The 13,443-nt window shown below is 36.2% G+C and overlaps 1 protein-coding gene across 2 annotated transcripts in view; it reads left to right on the forward strand.

The window, feature by feature from the left end:
* The window catches only part of AKAP6 (A-kinase anchoring protein 6), a 294,713-nt gene that overhangs the window by 250,883 nt on the left and 30,387 nt on the right, over positions 1–13,443 (forward strand). The gene's annotated exons all lie outside the window — the stretch shown is intronic.

Consider the following 13,443-nt stretch of genomic DNA (forward strand, 5'->3'; position numbering starts at 1 on the left):
TCTTGGTAGTCTTGGAAATGTTTCTTATTTAATATTTCTAAAAGTCTATTGAATTCCATAGCTAGTAGTATTTGCAGAAATTTCTGTTTGCCTTGTAAACAGTGTAAATTATCTGACACTTGTAACTATTTCTAAAGATTGGACTCACTCTGAAGTGTATGTTTTCATCTTCCACTAAAATTGTGACTGAGTGTACTAGATGATGTAATGTCATTTTAAAAAAAAAAGGATTTCTCAGCACCATCTTTTATTTCTCCAGTGCCTAAAGCAACTGAACTTTCTGATTAAACAATTTAGGTTGCATTGGTAATTAATAATCAATCTGTTAATCAGTGCTTCTTACGATGTTTTTAATTTTAACTGAAAAGTTTGCATAAGAGTCAGCGCTGTGCATCTTACAAACAATTCTGTTAAACATAATTCTATCAAATAAAACACAAATGAGTTTGGGAGCGTATAAGATTATGGCTAAACTGAAATTGAAGAAAAGTATTAACTTTGAGTAAAGGTTTGGAGACACAGAGATTGGAGAAAAGTGCTGGCTGTTCCTACAGGTGCCAGGAATTGCTTTCGCTGCTGCCTTTTGGATCCTTTACAATTTTTGGAATGATGTTCCTGGCAGAGCTGCAATCAAAGAATTACAGAAATTCAATATGCATGTAACAACAATATGCAAAACAGTTTCCAATAGAAAGTCCAAAAGAAGTCAAGCAGGATTTAATCCTTTTTATACCTCTAAGATGATAAAAAAAAAAGTTGTAATAATTTTAATAAATTTCTCAAAAAGAGTGTGACTTTAGAGCCCTAAATCTTTTCACAGATGAAGAAATGTTTACTCAAATTTTGTTTGGATTAAATTTTAACAAATGAGAAGGCATGCAGTATTAAATCTTATGAAAAACAGGTAGGATTCCAAAGTCAGATGTAGCCTGATGCCACCTAAAATGGTTTGAAGTAAACTCAGACTGAATTTACAGGACCCACCATCCCAAAGCAGCACTTCTGTACACCACTTAAATGAGAAGCCACCTCTTTATAGTAAAGCAGCTCTACATATTTTTTGCCAAAAATGTGGGGGCTTTGGCCCTAATACAATACATGGTCTAATAGCTCTATTTTGATTTCAATATACTCAGATATCAATGCTGAATACTGTGTATATACACACACACAGAGTACTCAAATACTTAATGTACTCAAATGTATCTCAAATTATCTCAAATGTTGATTTAATATACTTATTACTTACTGAAAGAAAGTTCCATTTGTGTTTCAATAAGCTCTCCCTATTTAAGGCAACACTAATACAATTTACAGTTCCCATTTAGAATTAAATATCCCATCTGAGATAGCAGCTTTCATTCCATCATTCCATTTGGACTGTGAAGCTGAAACTGTGAATTTTCTGAGATTTTTAAAATTGTTACTTAGATTTTAATTAATCAAAATCTCAAAATTAATCATAAACACTACCTGGTTGTCTAAAACCATTTTGCCCCGCAAGTGCTCCCTTTGCTGAGGGAAAGGGACACAGAAGATCTAGCCACCAGGGATGGTGAGATCTGACACGCTGCAGCGTTCCTTGGAGCTATCATGAAATATCTGCATGCAGTTCTGATTCAGCAGTGGCAATGGGCTTCTGGACTAAGATTGGGGTGTGGGATGGAGGGTGCTGCAATAACAGGAAGAACCCTGAGTTCAGCAGAGCTCAGATATAGCAATATGCTGAATCCTTTTGTGGAGGAGAGAATAACCTAGTGGCTATTTTTATGCTACTAATTAATATTTTGCTTCCTTCCTAGCTCTGTTTTATGTACTGTCCCCTTATTTCTGGTATACCAAGATGATTACCCTGCAGACAGCATAGCCATATGGTAGAGGTTTTTTAAAACAGGCTAGCTCTAGATAGTGACAGTGCAGAGATCTTGTCTGAGCTTCTTTTATAGTAATTGGGGGGAAAAAAAGCACTTTTGGGATGCAATTAATCTGTCCTGTTTCAGGCATCTGGCTACAGTGAAGATGTACTGTACCTCAGAATACCTGCTTCTAAATGACTAGCTCAAGCATCAAGTTCTCCATTAGCTCAGATCAATCCCACTCAAGGAATCATCAGGAATGTCTTTAAGACTTGAGGGACTTGAAGATGTTGAGGCAACTGCAATCCCAGCTCAGAAATATTTACTGCTAATATCTGTGAGGTTCTCCCATACTAACTATGGGCTTATTTCTTTTCCAGAAAAGTTGATCCTGAATTTCTCTCTCAGCCCTCCTGAATGTGCAATATTTGAACCAGTGCCTTCTTGTTAACTGGAGCTGGTGAGAAGGAGGCAATGGGGGTCTTGTTCCTGTCTTTCTTACTGTACTTGGGATGGTCTCGCATTTAATTCTCATGTCATGAGTAGTCTTGTAAGTCTTGAGGTCTGACGCAAGCTGACTAACACAGAAGATGCCCTGGCTTACAGAGAAAGCTGTCCCAAACTGGCCATTACAAAGTAAAACTTGCAATTTCATAGTGACAAACTGACAAACAGTTCCTCTCCCAAACCTTTTATATCAATGACATCTGCAGACTTTGGGCTATATTTTCCCTCTCAGACATGGTCTCTTGAAGAGTCAGATGTGTAGAAGTGAAAATAGCTGACTTGGCTTCTTTTGAGAAAACATTCTCTGTTCCATCACTTACTATTTTCATTATTGAAGATATAATTGATTTTTTTCTTTTGACCCACCCAAAAGACTCCTTGAAAATGTGACTGCTTATTGTCCTACTATTGCCTTGAAGATCTATTTACTGCAAAACCAGAATCTTTCTCTTCTGCTACTATCAACCTGGAAAGGAAAAAAGAAAATGAGAAGAAAGCAAAAGACGACAAAAGAAAAAGAGAAAGAAATATTTCCCCTAAAAATAAATCAACTGACTTGCAATAATTTACAGTGCAAGGGTTGGCACTTTGGCTGGCCTCTAAGCTTCATGTCCTTTGTTAGTGGTAACATATAGAAAAACAAGTACAGTGTGGACTGCAAATATAAGACTGTTAACAAAATTTCACTGTACTGTCTCCATTAAGGTCCACGTTGTACTACTGCATGTGGTTATACGATTTATTTGATTGTCTATAATTGCCCCTTTGGAGCCATAGGATTCCATTTTCAGGTGTGAATCTCTCTGATATTAGAAGCTTATTGATTAAATAGTGTTCTTTGGAGCCAGTTGTAGTGGTTTAGCCTCTGCCGGGGTCTGAGACCACGTGGCCGCTGCCCCTCCCCCACAAAGGGAGTGAAGTACAAAGCCCCAAGACTGAAATAAGGAAAGGTTTAATACAGCAGTGCAATAGCAACACAACCAACAACAACAATAACAATAACAGTAATAGTGATAGCAATGAACAGAGCAAAATAGCTACCAAATACAGCAGTTTGAAGCACGATGTACAAAACCACGAGTGCACCGCGCTCCCGCCAGGAAAAATGTGACCTGCCAGGATGTGACGTCCGCATGGTATCTGAATAACCCGGCTAGAGCTCCCCCCCACTGCTGGGGAAACTTAACCCTATCCTGGTTAAACCAGGACACCATTAAATCCTACTAACAAGGTTCTTCTTTAATTGGTGGATCATTGACCTAGTAGACTGTTGCCTAATTTTGGTTTCAGTACTGGACAGGTTTCCCAAGTTTCATCTTTGCAAGTAAGTTAATAGATCGTAGTCCCAATGTGGAATAGTATTATAGACAGTATTAGTACCTCTACTCACACTAAAAATAATTTCATACTGCCACGAAACCCATTGATTTTAGTAGAATTTTTTGCAGGGTAAAGTGAAATTCAGTATGAGTAAGAATATGGCTGTAAAAAGAACAGGTCTTCAGTATACATTCTGAAGTGTTATTGCAATCCTTATCATGTATATTATGTATAACAAGTATGACATGTCAGTCAGGAATCGGATTTTCAGACTGGCAATGTATTACTAGAGACAGCAGAGTGGGTTAGATTATGCTTGCTGCATAAAGTCAATAGAAAAAAAAAGATGTATGTGGATTCCTGTCCTTTGCAGGATGATTGCCTTACTGGTCTCTTAGGAAAGTGCTGCATTTCCTCACCTCAGAATAAAACTGAAGCCCTGGCCTCTAATCTGATGGATTTTTAGTACATTTCACCAACAGCTGATGATGCAATGTCATTTGTAGTGCTCCGCCTTTCCCTTTATCATAGTGACACTCATGTTTTGGGCACAATAAGAGGAACTTTGTTATGTTCTCTAGTCTAAGCTTTAGTGAAGGAAAGAAAGCCTGTTCTGTGCCCTCTCTGCTTTCATCCTATCTAGTCTTCTTACCCCAGTCCTATTGTCCAGGCAATGGAAGAATGGCAGTTGAAGGTGCAATAATATGAGTAACCCTGAGCCTCTAGGACCATCATACAGAAATGGTCACCTCATCCAGACATTTGGCTTTTGGCAGCCCTTAGCTTTCTGAGTGCCATTCACGGTTCATCTTGACCACATCACCTGCCTCTGTCCTTACTTCTAATTCTAGCCTTCTCATAGTCCTGGGACTAAACTGTGCATGTCAAAGTCATGTCTGCCTAACTTGTACAAGAGACAGGTTAATATTAGTTTAAAATTTAACGTATTTATGTGAACACTTGCCAAAAACTTATTCATGCGAGTAAGATACTGAGTGTAATGGTTTAGCCTCTGCCGGGGTCTGAGACCACGCGGCCGCTGCCCCTCCCCCACAAAGGGAGTGAAATACAAAGCCCCAAGACTGAAATAAGGAAAGGTTTAATACAACAGTGCAATAGCAACACAACAAACAACAGCAATAACAATAACAGTAATAGTGATAGCAATGAACAGAGCAAAATAGCTACCAAATACAGCAGTTTGAAGCACGATGTACAAAACCACGAGTGCACCGCGCTCCGCGCCAGGAAAAATGTGACCTGCCAGGATGTGACGTCCGCATGGTATCTGAATAGCCCGGCTAGAGCTCCCCCCCTCTGCTGGGGAAACTTAACCCTATCCTGGTTAAACCAGGACACTGAGGCAGGCTGGCCTACTTCAAATACGAGTGAACCTACCTCATCACAGTGCTGCATGGCTCTGGTTGATTCTGCTGCAAGAAACTTCTCTTGTTGGGGACTTTTAATTTTACTTTGAGCTGAAACCAAAACACGTGTCTGTGTGTATATTTATGATTCAGGTATGGCAAAAGAATGAACATAATGTTTTAATGACATATCCATTCTGAGGATGTGTTGCTTTTTTGGAATAAGATGAGGAACACCATTTCTAGAAAAGCCTGCTTGTTGTCCTTATGCATATACAGATACACATGAAAGCATCATAATATATTTTCGTCTGTTTACCCCAGAGCAGCTCAAGCTGTACAGTTTTGAATCCAGGCTAAATTTGCTTCACTGACACAAGAAAAAAACCAAAGGAAATCCCTATTTCCTTACTCATTAGATGTGTTTATTTTCTTTTTCCTATTACCCTGGCTGTCCTGAAGTCTCCAAAAGATTAATCTAATTTATTTTATGTTTGCTGCTTTCCCATAAAGAGGTAATACCAATGCACTACAGAATGTTTTCTTTCTGTAATCCAGAATAGGGTAAACTCTCACTACATTTTGGAATATACCAGACCCATTGCACAGGGACAGCAAAAGTGCATGTTTACCATCTGCTGGGGAACTAGATAACGAAAGGGAATAAGTACAATATTAACATCTGAACTTCAGCCTGAATGTTACAGGTATTGATATACATCCATGCAAGGAAGTTTTTCTTTTAAAGCCTCCTATATAGCTCTGAGGCAGGATACAAAGTTTTAACAGTTTTAACTGTTCATTAAAGATGGCTGAAATTCTGATACTTAAAATTTTTAGGCAATTGGAAGGAGTTTCTTGGCATCTAATGTGTGATGTATCTTGAAAAACATCTTGATTTCTTTTAAACTGTAATTCTAAGTAAATTCCAACAACCAGAAATAAAGTTGAGCCTAATTTATGACTTACTTGATTTTGTAAAATTTCCACCTGTACCTTAAGTCATTTAATCTCTTGAATTTCCACACACATTCATTTGAAACTCTGCCCAGTGTGGTGATCTAGCAAAAATTTCAAGTTTGCAATGTCCACTACAGGCAAATGAATTTTTGGGTAGTATGGTTCAGGATTCATTACAAAAGCAAAACATAGCACTGATATTTATCCTACCTGTCTGATGCTTTCTCTACTTTTATTTTAGCATTTTCTGGTGACAAAAATGAAACCGTAGCAAATCGTGCCTTCTTTCAATATTTCTCCTTTGGATCTTTTTCACTGGAAAGAGAATTTCTCAAATTGAATGAAAAGAGGGTATGAACTGAAGGCATTTATAAACACAAACAGTGCCAGACTAGAAAAATGGATCTTCCTGCCATCACGTCTGGCTTCTCTGTCTGAATGACTTGGCTTAGCCCCTGGAACCAAGTTAACCCCAACTTTGCAGTGTGTAATAAATAGCTCTAAAATATTTCAGTGTGAAAATGAATCTAATTAATCCCCTGTGTGAAACACAAGAAAAATAAGTCTTGGAAAAGCTATTTTGTATTTCAGTAGGGAAGATGCATTTACATCCAACACTGGTTTTCTTTTATTTTTAAGTTACCTTCCTGTAATTGCACGCTAGTTTAGAGCTAAGATAGGAGCATCTTAACAATAATGGGCACTTTTTTAACAGATTATTGCCAAAAGTGCATTCTTTATTCCAGGGAGACACTGTAATAGATACCAGCGCTTTAGTAATGATACAAGCAATCTGTAAGCTATTATAGTTTCTTTTATAGTAACTTAATCTTCATGTTGTTTTATACGTCTGGAATTTTAATAGTGTTTTTAATTTATGAAGAGAAGTATATTACATATTACTAGTTACATGGGAATATGAGCTAAATAACAGACCATTGAGCTATATTCTTACAAACAAATATTTTGAAGTACTTAAACGAGCATGAGGAATAGAACAAAGAAATTAAAGAATGTCATACAGATATAATAGCAGCTTTTATAGAATGAGCCCAGAAGCATCTATTCTGGATTGTTACTGGTTTTAATGCATACATTGTAATTCTAGATAAAAATGGGAAAGAACACAGGTACTTTTAGAATGCTATTTACAAATAAATATTTTATTTAAAATAGTTACTTAAATAATAGATTTATTTGCATTATTAATTGCAAAGAAACACAAATTTCCATTTAATTTTTTAATGCTAATGAAATGAATGAATTCGTATAAGCACTTGATTATATGTACAATGTAAGCACCTGTGTAGATTCTTGAAGGCAGTGCAAAAATTAAGTATTTTTTACTTTTAGTTCATTGCCATTTTTAATACGTATAGAAACACACACTGTTCACAAGGAATATAATGAACTGTGCTCAGACTTGTAAGAGAGACATTGTAACACTTTGTTGAGAAGTGAGTTACAGAGAGATATGATCAGCGTAGCAATTTAGTTGTTGTAATGCTATTAAAAGTAGGGCTTTTAAATAAAGAGAACCAGTTCACTGTTTTGAAAGAAGTCATATTCTACTTTAAACTGTCATTCTGTATTTCTGACTTGCAATTAGATGATATTTCTAAAATGTCAGTCCCAAATTCTGTTGTGACCATCATCGTAATAAAATGTGACAGCAAAGATATTATATCAATACTTTTTCCATAATTAGCATTAAAGATCTCTCAAGGGTTAAGTACAAAGGTTTTCCACTGACTGGTCTGCAAGCCTTGTGCCTTTAAAATCTTTTAATATAGCCAAGACTGGTGACAACCAGGAGACAAATCTATGAACAAACCCGTTTGGAGAGAATAGTTTTGTGGTGTGTGATGTATGTTACGTAAATGAGCTTATTAGGACTCTCATCTATTTTATTATTGGTGCCCAATTTAATAGAGGCATTTAAAAAACAATATTTCTGCCTGACTCCTTGAAATGAAGAAGATACATTGATATAATTGAGAGCAAATGATTGCATGTTGTGCCATTTAATCATGTCATTTTTCAATTGCTGTTTTTTGCACTTCACTGCATACTTATAGAATATTTAGCTTCAGTATAGATTAAGTCCCACAGTATGTAACTGAGTAGAGTTCCCATATTAGGTGACATTTTCTTTTAACCTTGAAATAAGTAAAAGCACACAGATTTGGCAGTATTTTTCTAAAAGATGACAAGTCATCATTCATTTCCTATCTTTGTCATTTAGCTTTTTTATTTTGAGGAATTACTTTCTTACTAATATTTTTAAAGGAATTATTGGTTTTCTTTTTCATTCAGAAACAGAATTTCTTATTTTCACCATGTATCCTGTAAGAATGGAATTTAAAATACAGGGATGCATCACCTTGACAAGAGAAGTTCCAACAGGCATTACCATTTCACAGAAAACACTGAAAACTACATTTTACCCAACATTTGTGAGCATAGTTTCCTGTTTTCCCTTTATTGATATATTAGTGCCATTAGCCACGACACTTAAAAGTTTTACATTAGCACTTTTGAAAACTAGCCAAAAATCAGACATAAAAAGGCAAATTACATTTTTTTTTAAGAGTTGGTTTGATTGTTGTTATAGTTTGATGCAGCTTCCATTCTCAGATTTTTCTTTAATTTCTGCACATGGTTATTGTATTAAATAACAACAGTTCCATCTTCATTTTGTCTTCTATAAGGTAACAACTGATGCAATCAAATGGGTATCATTCTCTCCCTCACATACCCACATCTTGTAACAATGAGAAAGGTTAAGCCTTTAACATACCAAGATTAGACAGAAACCTCCTCTCAGATCTGGTCATTCCAGATTTTTCTGCAGTTTCTTTTGTTTTCGTAAAAACGCCCAGTATTGTCCGTATGCAAAAACACAGTGTAAGCCTAGAAATAGCATTTTTCTCAGTATACCTTGGCATTTCTTCTGAACCTGAAAGGACAAAGAAAATCCATCTGTGTTAGTTACCGTTTGTCATCTTCCAACTATTTTTAAAGCTCTGGGCGTCTCTACATGGACCTTTATTATTCCTAATTGTAGAGCAAAAGCAAGAAAGACGGAAATGGTTGAAAGAACTTCAGATCACATAAAAATTAATTCCCCAAGCAATATTCAATCAATGGTGCTACAGAAATCATATCTCAACTTTTTATGTGATGATTATATGTGGATTATGTGGATTTAAGTGAACTAAACTAATCTTAAACTGACTTTTAAGCTATTTTTAAGCACAGGTAGTCCCACTGAACTCACTGAGAACCTTAGAACTTTTAAATGGTTAATATTAAACACCTGCTCAAGAACCCTGATGTAACAGTGCTTCAGTGGCCAACTCATCTATCATGTTGTGTGAGAAAGCCGACTTCCCATCCATGTCCTTCAGTTGTGCAGAGCAGGTGATGCGGCACAGTGCAGGCGCTGATACACTGCAGGAAGGCTGAGGGATGGAGGGGGATTGGAGCTTGAGGGGCTCTAATATTCCTCAACTTCCCACCTTACTATGCCTCCCATATGCTCTGGCACTGCCTAAAGCTGCACACGTGTTTCTGGTCATATGTCCTTCACTTAGGTGTCACGCAGCTGTGCAGAGCACCTTCTGTTCCGATCATGGCTACTTCCATCCCCATAGATAGTGCCATTAGTCCATGGCTTGGAAAGAGTGTTTGATGTCATTTGACTCAGCAGGGGCTTTTCCAGATGATTTAAGGCATGGTATTAACAAGCTGTGAAAGTAGTTTTAGCTAGCCCTTTTTAGCTATGCGGGTGATAACTTCAAAGCACTGAAAATAGGAGTAGGCAGAGGAAAGAAAAATCTTCCAAGATTCTAGCGCATGGGCAGGAATCCTCAGTATGGGAAACCACAACTCGTAATAACATTATAATGAATAACACCTCAACGTTATTGGAGTATCTCTTGTGAAGCAAAGGGCTCAGACACAAAGTCAAGTTCATACACAGCAGCTGCAGTTACCATGTATACTTAGCCTGCAGCAAAAAAAGTCAAATATGTTAATTTAAGACGCACTGCAAATGATTTAAGTGAATGTGTTTCTCCCACATTTGCAGAGCTTTGGATTGTATTTACAGTTACCACAGCTCAATGGACACATGATAGCGTGAGAAGCCACAATCGAAAGTGTCTGATCTCTTAATCTACACTTCAGCAAATCTTCTGTACGCACAGGAGACTAAGCAAGCCTAAGTGATGCTCCTCAGTCTACTGTGAGATCATTTCCTAATTTTCTGAACCATCAAGTACGCAGTAGCTTACTATAGCAGCTGTAGACCATCAGACTCAAGCCTTAGTAGAGATACTCATCTTTCTTTTCTTATTTTTTTTTAATTAATCACAAATCATAACTGTTAATTCACAATGTAGAATATACCTTGAAAATAATTCAAGTAACCATGGTCCTGGAAGCATATTTTGTGCGTACAGTTACCACAGTGACAGATTTTTATACAAGCATCCATTTTAACAATAGCAGAACATGGGTGGAGATGCAACACTGTGAGATGTCATGTCATATGATACAAGCAATCATTGTGTTCCTTTAGAACACTGTATACCAGACCCTAATACTGCTTAAATTCATTACTATTAGTCCTATTATATAGGGTTTAAAGATGTCTTTACATGATTAAGTTCTCTGGCTTTTAAAGTATTGTTGCTATAACCAACTCTTTCAACACACTGTTAGATACAAGTACTTCATTCTTCTTCTGTTTAATATTAACCATAATATCATGTAATAAAATTGAAACAAAAGTGCCATAGGCCTAATTGTACTGTCACAGCCATGTAAATCAGAAATAGCTTCAGTAAAGCTACTGTTATTATGCTGGTGTAAAACTGATGTAAATTAGAAATGACTTGGATGCTGTAGCTCTGCTTCAGGTATCACAATGTAAAGGCCTCACTTAAACTCCCATACAATGGCTTATGAGTGAAATACTCCTTACCTCATTATATTATATGGTATTGTATCAAAAAAGAACAATATTTATAAGAGATGACATAATCAGATAGATCAAGGTAAGTAATGTTATGGGGCCAGATTCTGAGTTGTATTGACTTCTATTAATACAGATGTACATAGATTTGACTGCCATCAGTATATCACTTACCATCACTTCCATAAAACTGAATTGCTTAGCTGTTATAAAATGTAAAATAAGAACCCTGACTTTATCTTTAGATAGATTTTTTGGTATGGTTTGGTTTGGTTTTTTTCTGATGTGACATTAGGATAATGAACAGCACCATAAAGAAAATGTGCCAGATGTGGTGGTTACATGAAGAACTATGAAGGAAACTAGTAATGAACTCTAGGAAAAGAAATAAGGGTGAGTTCAGGAAATGTAAGTGAAAATGCAGCTCTGGTATAAATTGAATAATAAAATTCCTGGTCATATTTTGCCATAAATAGTGGTTTGGGAATTTGTCATTCACCTTATTTAAAATTCAGAAATATTAAAGGTACAGGGTTCTCTCATTATAGAAGTAATAGAATTCTAGCTATTACAGAGTTAGGGTGATTTAAATAGCTATAGAATGCATTATATCGATAAGTGGAACATCTGTATGAAATGTCCACCTGCTAATATACTACTCAGTGTACTTTACAATGAAATGTACTTAATCATTTTAAGATGTCTTCTAATGAAGCCTTATCAGGATTAACATTTTGAACACAAATACTTTTAGGCATTAAAACTTCCACTTTAAATGAGATTGCATTGTCTTGTTTACCCTTGTTGATTAATAAGCAATCTGTTAACTGTTAGAATGGCCCAACTGTGCCAATGAAAGTAGATTAGTAATTCAGCCATGTTTGTGAGTTTAATGATAATTTCTCTTGAAGGCTTTGAATAAAAAAAAAAATCTCTTGCACACTATTACATAGGCAAAGAAAAGATATATATTTTTAGATGTCTATACCAATGTTTTGCTTCAGACTTTCAGCTTAGTATTATTGATCAAGCACATACTTCCAGCAGCAAAATACTCCTTTGAGGTACAACATTGCTAGGTATAAATTCCAATTTTTAAAGAAAAAGTGATGTGAAAATCTGGAACTTGAATTCACTTTCTATAGAATATTATTGGTTTACTAATAAAATTCAGGAGGACAGGTCCTGATTTTTATCAGTTAACGCTTGTGAACAGCTTTGAGAGATGCAGTGGCTTTTTTTGTTTGCTTATTATGATTAACTGGAATCTTTAAGGCAGATACTCTGTCTTCAAAAAAGACAATAGTTCAGATTTTCTCATGGGGTCATGCACTTTCATCTGTAGCAACCCACAGAGGGAAACAGATGTTGGCAAGTTACAATTTAAATTATCTGGAAAGCTCCCACGTGTGGAGTACAGTCCTGTTAAATTCAGGAGTAGCACAGGCCTATGATAATTGTTGAATACTTGAACCATGCAGTGCTATAAAAGTATAGGGTCTCAGAAGCTGTGTTGAAGCAGTCATCCTCAGATGCATTTGTGTCTTCTGTACCCCAACTTCATAGATATTATTATTAAAACAGATTATGAGTTAATGAAATCCTGATTTGATGTTGGATGACGGTAGAGTATGATTGTGGATAAGACCATGCCCGAAAGCACCCCATGCCATTAACTGCTTCTGGGTGGTAGATATGTCTTTAGTTTTGGCATGTAGGATGCATTATTTACACTGCTGTTGAATGAGATTCTCAGTATATTTACTTGGGTTTCTGGCACAGAACGAACATATCCTGTCTCCCATTAATATTCAGCAATATTAGGGTTTAGTGATTGCCTCCCATCATACAGTTCAGGTCAGACTGCATTTTTGGTAGCACTGGGATCAGTATGATGAAATAAATGCAATGAATTACTCAACTTTAAGAAGGATACAGTTATCACAGTACTCTTACATTTACTTGAATATGGAACTACCCGGGAAGTATTTTATGATAACAAAAAACATCTGTAAAGAATTTTATACTGAATTTTCTCCTTCCTTAAGGTTTCTTCTCTGACAGGGTACATATGACCCATAATTTCTATTGTTTTTTCTAAAAATATATATATTCTCATTGCATGACTACAATTTCTTCCCCCCATTTTTTCATGAAGAATTTCTGAAACTGATTACTGTCAGGGTAACTCATTTCAGATGTGTCCCAGCTGAATAAAAAAAAGGAAGAATAAACCAGTCTACATCATAAAACTTTCAGCATTATTGAGACAGTTAGCTATGCATGGCATTTGTTTGAAGAAGACTGGAAGTAGATTTACTCCTTCTGTGTTAAGATTAAGACTGTGTTTATCTGAAAATAAAACACTAAGCTTTGACACAAAGTATGGGAATTAATGGAAGAGCTAAAAAAACTGTTGTAAGATAGAGATTGGGCACCATTAAATATCAGA

This window comes from Strix uralensis, chromosome 4 (genome assembly GCF_047716275.1).
Source record: "Strix uralensis isolate ZFMK-TIS-50842 chromosome 4, bStrUra1, whole genome shotgun sequence".
NCBI lineage: Eukaryota > Metazoa > Chordata > Aves > Strigiformes > Strigidae > Strix > Strix uralensis.